The sequence below is a fragment of the Morus notabilis genome, unplaced genomic scaffold (assembly GCF_000414095.1).
Source record: "Morus notabilis unplaced genomic scaffold, ASM41409v2 Scaffold177, whole genome shotgun sequence".
NCBI lineage: Eukaryota > Viridiplantae > Streptophyta > Magnoliopsida > Rosales > Moraceae > Morus > Morus notabilis.
In genome coordinates, this window is record NW_010357654.1 from 90600 (window position 1) to 100492 (window position 9893).

The following is a 9893-nucleotide window of genomic DNA, read 5'->3' on the forward strand; positions in this document are numbered from 1 at the left end:
TTGAATAAAACTACCAAACGCATTTTCAAAAATGATTCCAAAATGAAAATAAAAACGTTTTTGTTTTCATTTTCATACAAAAAATAAAAACGTTTTGGAACCAATTCCAAACACACCTCTAATGTCTTTGAACCTTTTGATTCTAATAAGGTTGATTTTGATGTGTCTACTTTTCTTTAGTATATTTCTCATGATAATAATTTTGATATTAAAGTACGTTACTAATGAGGAGAATTCTATGATAAAGTATGAAAAATAAAATTTTAATGGTAGGGTTCTTTTTCAAAACATCAGAAAGTCATTTTTTCATATATATATATATATATATATATTATTTGGGTTTTTCTTTACAATTACACTATGTATTTTGCCGTAATAAAGAGACACTCTCTTGACCTAAAAAAATTACACCAACAATCCCTGTACTTAACGTTGTTAAATTTAGATATTAAATTACCAAAATGCCCCATCTAATATCATCCCTTGATATGAGACCTCTAAATCTCAATCATTCATTCATGATCCGTTTAGTTTGCTGATTTGAGTTTTTAATTCGAGTTGAGATGTGACTTTATGTGAAAAAATTTTTATTGTAATAAAAAAGTTAGATATGACTGTTTCTGATATGAGAGTTTTTTACTGTAATAAAACTCAAATCGGTGAAATAAATAGTGCCTTAAACTATTCATAAGGAAAAGAAAGAAAAAGAGGATCATACCACCCCATCGGTCTTGTTTATGACCAGACCTATCCACGCAAATAACAGAGCATTGTCACCCAAGCTTGCCCTTGCAGCTCTGCCACCATTGTTTAGTTCATAGTCGCACCCTGCTATTTTTGGAGCTCGTCACGAACTAGGTTGTCATCATAGCTCCACTGCAGTCCAAACCCACCACTATCCTCACGAATTCACGTTTGTCGCGAGTCTGACATCATAGAATTTTCTGTTTAAAAAACATTGAAAAGTGTTTTATTTATACAACTTGTTTTTTAATTTTTAATTATTTTCAAAAAAATTTGAGTTTATAACTTTACGTTAAATATCTAGCAATATATATAGCTGGAAACATTTTTTTGTAATGCATGAAGAGCTCTTTTTGGAATTAAAGAAAACAAAAAAAAAAGAGAAATAGTCAAACATCAACAGTTATGGTCATGTAACAGAGTGGGCGTCTCTCTATGATTTTTCTCAAAAATCAGGAGTTGACATTATTTGTTTAGTCGAGTGATTGTCTATAATTATAAAAAGTCATTATTATAATGTTCTTTTAAACGTTTAAAAATATGCACTCCTAATAGTGATACCCTGCGAAATCTCCTACTATTTTAGTCATTAGATTTATTTTCTAATCATCTGATCTTTGAGCGTTTATGTTAGAAGTTTGTAGCATGCACAAGTGTTTCCTAACGATAGAGAACAATGACAATTTTTACTGTAAAAACTTCCCAATAAATATTCTTCCTTGACATAAAGAGATGTATGTAAATAGTTTATACCACGTCTTCTTAAATTTAAAAATGTAAAATACAGTTTCCCGTTGATGTAACAGTAAAAAAAGTTTAAAAAAGAATAAAAGATGAATCTTTTGATACTTTTACTACACCAATCAAGCACAAAAGAACAACTTTTGATGCAAGGACTGAAATGAACGCTAATTACTCATCCACCAATTTGCAAGTCCATCTCTCATTTGCTCTTTCTTTTTCTTTCTTTTACTCTTTTTTTTTTATTTAAAAAAAAGACAAATTTATGTCTCTCAAGTTCCTTTCAGAAGCCAACATAAAAAATGCACTAACAAGTCTCACTATCACTTGTCTCTTTCACTAGGTAAATATATCTTCCCACTAACAATGGGAATAGGCTTCTTGAAAATGATAATCCGAGTTAAAATGTTGATACCTATAACTAGAAGTCTAGAAAAAGACAGAGAAGAGAATCTCTACTCCCTAACAAAATATTCGTCGTAATGTCTAACAAAACATATGGCAGGTTCTTCATGTGCATGTTATTGCCAAAAGATCTCAACGAATATAATCCCTTTTGAGGGGACTACCAAACCAATATTACTTATCCAATTTCAGTTTCCATCGACATGCAAAACCATGCATAAAACTTATACATCTTAGTGTGAAACGTTTCTGAGTGTAAAAGAGTTTTCTTGAGAATGTCACCGATTTGAGTTTTCAGTTTTAGGTTTTTACAATAAAAAACTCTCAGAAAATGTCACATCTAACTTTTTTTACTACAGTGAAAAGCTCTCAGAAAATATCACATCTCAGTTCGAATTAAAAACTCGAATCTGCAAAGTGAACGAAACCTTAAAAAGAGTTATATTTGAAGATTACTAATTATACCGGTCCTTGCTTGAATTTCAGAAATCTTATAAGTGGGCCTAGTTTCTTGCATGTGGTTTTTATTATTATTATTATTTTTATTATTATTATTATTATTATTATTATTGTTGTTGTTGTTGTTGTTGTAGATTCTGGTTCTCTTTGATCCATTTTGTACAATTTATCAAATAAAAAAACACATGGTGCATTGAATTGGATGACTTTACTATCGTGGTTTACACAATCTCTTAATTTGCTCGCTGCATAATTGTAGTCGGTGATAACACCCCCACTCATTCTAAAAGCAAAAAGAAAAATTTTCATTTAAACCACCAAAAAAAAAAAGAAAAAGGTTTAAGAAAAGACGGTCAATGAACTTGCAATTTTACCCCGTTTTGGTATCTTAATTATGATCACAATAGAGAGTGCTTTGTCCACCATTAAAATGTACACCTTTTCCACCATAGCCATTACAGTTCTATTATGAGAATGTAGACTTGAACCACATAAGTTGCTTAAATTGTGATTTAAGCTTCATCAAAGTCATCTTTTGCCTTTAGAGCTAGACCACAAGTTCATTTATTTATATTATTATGATTATGATTTCTTCAATATTTCAGACTTCCAACTTAAAGTCACTAAAAAGAAATTGAACAAATCGATCGAGTAATAATAAACTATATAAAAACTGAATAGCACCATTTAGCGGAGTTGAAGGCAAGTTGGCCATTTAGGCCTCGTTCATTTCGCTGATTCGAGTTTAGAATTCGAGTTTTACTACAGTAAAAAGTTCTCACAAACAATCACATCTAACTTTTTTACTACAGTAAAAAGCTCTCACATAAAATCACATCTCAACTCGAATTAAAAACTCGAATCAACGAACTAAACGGACCTTTAGAAACTTCAAGAACACTTTTCGGGCAAAGTGCTTGATAGTAATACAGGTTTTGAAACTTACACAAATCTTACGTCAGCTGTTATAGTGCTTGTTCTTTTGTCTTTTTTGAATTAGGTGATTTGAGTGTAGATTTTGAGTTGAGTTTGAATTATAATTTGAGTTGAAGTTGTAACTTGAGTTTGTGTTTGGTTATGTACATTTGAGTTATGGTTTGAGATAAGAATTTTTTGAGTTTGTGTTTGAGTGAGTCAAAACTTGAATTTGTATTTAGATAGTATTTTAATAAAAACTCAATGCTGATGGAAAATTTTAATAGGGTATATGGGTGGGGTTTTATTCATCTTTTCGTTGTCAACGCATAAAAAAAAAATCATCTCAATCAGAATTAAAACGAAAAAGTTATAGCATTTTTAAGAATAGAAAAAATATTGTTCATTAATTTGAGTTCGAGTTTCTGAACTCGAGTTTAAGGGGAAACTTGAACTCGAGTTTTAGTCTCAAACTCGAGTTCAAACTTAAAAGAACATGAACTTGAATAAAGCTGTAACTCGAGTTACTTTTTTTGAGTTTTTTACTCAAAAACTCAGCTGCCGAACAGCCCCATATATTTCTCTTACACAAACTCAAACAATCTATTTAATTTTAACGTTCAAAATTTGATATGTTTTTTAATTAATTTTATTATATTTCTTCAATAAATGATATAACAAAATGTGATTAATTAATACTATTAGACATAAAAAATTACACATTGGGCGAGATTCATGCCTAAACCATCGCTTTCAACATTTGCAATTGACAATTAAAGGACTCGGGTTAAACCATCGCCTTTGGCCATGTTCATTTTACTGATTTGAGTTTAGAATTTAAGTTTTGTTACAGTGAAAAACTCTCAGAAACAGTCACATCTAATTTTTTTACTACAGTAAAAAATACTCACATAAAGTCACATCTCAACTCAAATTTTAAACTCGAATCAACGTAATGAACGGATAGTGCCTATATCTTATATTGACCTTTTATTTTATTTTATTTTATTTTATTTTATTGCTAGTGGCAAGTAATAAATGCCCGACTAAACCACCCATTTTATTTGTTATTTAATTTGTATGCAGAAATGGTAGTACCATAGACATATAGATGTACTTGATTAATCAAGCACTTTGTTCCTTGCATTGAAAACATTGTTCGATCACGTGGGTAATTCATCCATTAGTTGGGATAATGGTCAATAAAGACAAGATATCAACTTTTACCTTATCTCGTCATGACCGTCAAGATAGACTAAATTATTTAACTGCGTCATTATAATAACAAGGACTAATATGTCTTTACGAATTTCATTGATATTATAAAGGAGCGTAGGCTAGAATAGACGCCACAATAGAGGCTTTCTGGTTTTGTTTCTTTTTCCTTTTTTTTTTTTTTTTTTTGCAACTTTGGATTTATCACATACATGGAGTCGTGAGACTAGAAGAAAAAAAATGGTAGGATTTATTTTAGGGTGCGTCTAAGGGTTTTTAGTATAATTGTCCTTTGAATTTATCATATTTTAGTAAATTATTTCTTAAATTTTTAATTTTAACAATTAATCCTGAGAACTTAAAAAATTATTACAATGTGCCTTATTTTATTAAATTAACTTAAATTTTTTATTAAATCTAAGAAATTAGAAGTTAAGTAATTGAAAGATTTGTGTTACATTTGAATCGGAATGTTGAGATTTTTTGTCAAACGTACTTTTTAGATACTAATTTAACACAATTATCATCAAAATGTGACATATTATAACAATTTTACAAATTAAGAGGACATATTGTTAAAACCATACTAGTTCAAAAAGCTAATTTGTAAAATATGCCGCATCTATCTACACTCTTTATTCTACCTTTCATATACTGATGTAATAAATTTTTTATTACTAAATTATCCATTAATAAAATTACTTTAAGAATAAAAATATTTTTTTAAAAAAAATACTCATTACACACCCTATCTTAAAAAAGATAATTTCATTTTAAAATTAGGATTAATTTCAAAAAAATTTCCTGAACTATAACCCTTTTAACACTTTGCCCCTCAAATTTTAAAAAGTAACATCTGTTACTCTCGAACTTTGTTCCGTTAACAAGTTTTTTCCTCTATTACAATGAGTGACAGAATTCACCATATGTCAAGCACTTTGTAAATTAACCTATAACAACCCTTTTAAGCATTAAACAAAGAAAACTCAGTAAATGAACATGACCCATTTGATGGGCTACAGCGTAATCACCGGAACCTTTGATGGCTTCTCCGCCGTCGTAACCGAAGCCATAACCGGACCGGCCATGGCTCTGAAACCGGCCGTACAACAACCCACGAGATTGTTCTCAAGCTTCAAACTCAAAGAAACCTAAAACTTTGATCTCAACGAGATTGAAGAGCTGAAGGATCTTGGTTTGTGAGGGTTCAAGATGTTTGGTAAAGTGACGGTGTTTTGAGCTCTATTGTTGCATAGTTTGCTCACTTGGGCCATTTTTTACCCTCTTTCTCTCTCTAAAAGTTTATGTTACTTCTCTCTCTAAAAGTGGGTGTTTGGATGAATAGAAAGTTGGGTTTTTGGTGGCAATGGGTGGGTGCAAGTGGGGATTGACCCTCTCTCTCCATGAGTTATGATTGTACAAAGATGGGGAACAAAATGAAGAAAAAAGAAAAATGGGGAACGAAGATGGTGATTTTTTTTCAATAAAATGGAGAATTATTTGATTATGAGGGTATAAGCGTAATTACGCTTTCAATTCTCACTAAATAAGTGACACGTAGCAATTTCGTCACTTATTGTAGCAGAAGGGAAAAACTTGTTAACATAACAAAGTTTGGGGGGAACAGATGTTACTTTTTAAAGTTCAGGGGGTAAAGTGTTAAAATGGTCATAGTTCATGGGGAATTTTTGAAATTAATCCTAAAATTTATTGTGCCAAAAGGAATATTGGAATAGGGATGGATTTTAGTGTGAAAGTCTTTTCAAAAGAAAAAAAAAAACCTTGTTTTTGTCTTCTTTAAAATTCTTGTTTCTTATTATTTTTTATTGTTTCGTATACACGAATCCATGTGTTTATTATTTGGGAGTTTCTCCCGTAGGACTAGAAAAATAGAATTACCGGTAATTTTATTTTTTCAGCCGTCATATCTACATCATAAACTATATGTTCTGCATACTTTTTTAATCTCATTTAATTTTAATTAGATCTAACAGTCAAAAAATTAATTTTACTAATAAGACTACCTACCGGAGACAGTCTCTTATTATTTATGATTATAGAATACGATTTGTTTGTCTTTGTTACTGTTTTTATACTTATCAAATCGTACACCTATATTTCGTTGAAAACTAGTATATATGTCTTACAAATCGTTTTTATACAATTGTTATATTATTAGTTTCGAAAACATAAAACTCATTTTTTTTACGATTCGAATCACAATTTAAATTTTTAGTTACAGTGTTTTTTTTTACACAAATTTAAATTTAATTTTTTTATTACAATATTTTTTCTTACATAAATTTACTTCTTAATTCGAGTTCTCAACTCGTAAACTGAATGGACTAAAATTTCATTCCTTCTAATTTGGCATACCTTTAATGGGTGGATTAAGAAGGAGCGAAAAAAGTAAAACATGTGGTGAAGACAGTCCTACCCTTCATTTTATTCGACACAATTTCCTTGAAGATAGTGGCATGTGACAACTTCAATAGAAAAATTAGACGAAAAGATTTGCCCATAACATTACAATAGAGACTCGAAAAGGTTGGAGACTACTGGCGCGAATAAGACTAAAAATAATTACAATTAATTAAGGAAAATAATGGCCTTTTTGGGATGAAAACTTTGACCAAATGATATCACATGGCCAATGACCATTACGTCAAACCACAGTGGATAAAGTGGGGTAAGGATTAATTTAGGAAGAGATATTGTTGAAAAACATGAATAATATAACATGGTTTTTTTTTTTTTTTTTTTTTGTGCTGAAAATTTTCTACAATGTGAATACAAAGTCTCAAGGGGACCCATGAGTTCTGAGGTAGCCTAACTATTAAATGCTTAATAAGTATAAGGAGAAATGTTAGCGTGATCACTCTTTCGGTTATTTTTTTGTTGTTTTCTATAATTATTGTTTAATACATGCATTTTAATATCTCATTTTCTGTTAAAATAATGATATATCATATTAGTAAAGTTTATATCATCAGTGAATACAAAAAATGATAAAACGAGTGACGCTATATATATTTGAGAATATTGATTAGCTAGCTAGGAACACACTTTCTAATTAGTATATAGATTACATTAATAGTCATCTCCTCCCATTAATTTCAATCCTATACCACCATTATTATTTAGTATCCCCCATCTCGTCCTGCCTCCAAAACTCCTCAAAAAGAGATTGCGCTCAAAAGGACAAGTTTTTGACGTGAATTGAATTAATGCATGAAGAAATCTGCAGTACCATTAGATAGTTATTCCAAACAATTATGTACTGGCTAGATAATATGCACGTGGTACATATGACCCAATTCAATTGCATATTGTGTAATTATATAATAAATAGATATGGGTAATAAAAATAATAAAAGATGAAATAATATTTTGAACGGATCTAATTCAGGCGCGCTGTCGTTCACTTCGCTGATTCGAGTTTAGAATTCGAGTTGAGATGTGATTTTATGTGAGAGCTTTATACTGTAGCAAAAAAGTTAGATGTGATTGTTTGTGAGAGCTTTTTACTGTAGAAAAACTCAAATTCTAAACTCGAATCTTGAATGAAATAAAGGAAAATATAATATGTGTTCCATATATTTTCTTACAAACAGATGTTTGAAAAAAAAAAATGGCTCAGTTCACTTAAAGTTTAGATCAACAATCATAATTCTACTTTGCGTAGGGTATAATATCCTACTAATATTAGAGAACTATTCTAAAACATATAATCTTGATTATGATTCTGTGATTTGTTGGTTCAAAAGATCTTTTTTCTTTCATTTTTTTTTAATTCAAAAGATTTTTCTCATAATTTTTTTTATTAGCAAGATTATAAGATCTTGGTATTCAAATACAAATCATCGTAGTTGTCGTCGGATTTCATCTTAAGTATTTAGGATCGTCTAAAATTAGCAAAAGTTGTCTCTAAATCTTCACTTACTTTGAACCTGAGAGGTAGAAAAGTTAAAAAAAAAAAAAAAAACAATAATAATAATGACAACAATTTAGCCTAATTGAAACGATTAGTCTTATAAAAATTTAACTATCTAAGAACTCGAGTTTCCTTCTTAAAAGATCAGCCTATTAAGTGGAGTGATTTGATATTCTTATAATTTAGTGTGTATTTGTATGAGACTCGAGTTTATTTTATATTTACACATCCTCATAGTATGGTGCTGTTTTTGGAGTTAACTTGGGCGTTTTAAAGACTTGCGATCTATTTTAAAAGGTAAACATGCTAATTAGTAAGATGACCTAGTGTTTTTTGTTTTTTAATTTTTTTTTTTCTGAAGGGAGACCAATGTAGTTATTATAAGTTGGTATTTAGTATCATAGGGACAAGAGTGTAAATACCATTTTTTTTTTAAATTCTCTTCAAGTAAATATAGATTTTTAAAATATTTGAAAGAACTAAATTTAATAAATTATTTAATTTAAATATTTTAAAATATACTATTTATTTTTTTAATTTAAAAATTGCTATTTACTATAATTTTTAATAATAATTAATATTTTTATGTAATGAGACTCGAATTCATTTTATCATTATCAATATTCAATTTTTTAAAAAATAGGCAAATAAAAAAATAATATCACTTTTATGAAGTTCTTAGAATCTTAATACTTAATTAACACATGGAGAGTGGGGAAGAAGGAGAATAGTTTGGCTGACAATTGGAAGTGCGTCTTCGGTCAATCGGCCCCCAAAATATACTCACGCGCTCTGCGTCAGCCGATCTACATGATGGTGGAATCTGTGTTAGTTTTTGTTTCTCTTTTTTAAGTTGTTCATGGAATAAAGGCAGTCATTATACCGGTGTTGGTGTTATTTTTCCCCACAAATCATTAGATATGTGTGGGCTTAGGTTGTTTTTGTTATTTTTAGTCATGTTCCCCCACCGAGCTATAACCTTGTGTGAGTTTTGTGCTGTTTTTTTATCTTTTATATGTCTTTAGTTAGATCTCTCACTTCAGCGAGCGTGATTTAGAAGAATACTGACTTTCAGAGATCGGTCTGTGCATAGAATTTGCTACCGCCCTTTTGGGAGAGTCAACCGTTGAGAAAAAATTAAACGAGTTAAGAAAAATGCTCCAAATTGTGTCCATTATCGGACCTTGGATTTCTATATCAGGACGTCAATGAATCTATTGATTAATATCATTTTTAGTTAAATAATTAAAGAATAAAAATTGAGATCCATAAATTTAACGATAAGTTTAGTGATCTTCTCCTGTATAAATGTGCATATAGTGGAATGTGGATGCCATATACGTGTGTGTGTGTATAAGCAAGGCCCAGCTTTTCTGACCTTTGGAGAGTTTTGGTCCCACAGGAACAAACTCTAATAGGCAAGGTGCGATTCCCATCTGTTGGCAATGACGTCTTGATTGAGAGGAAACTTGAATGATTA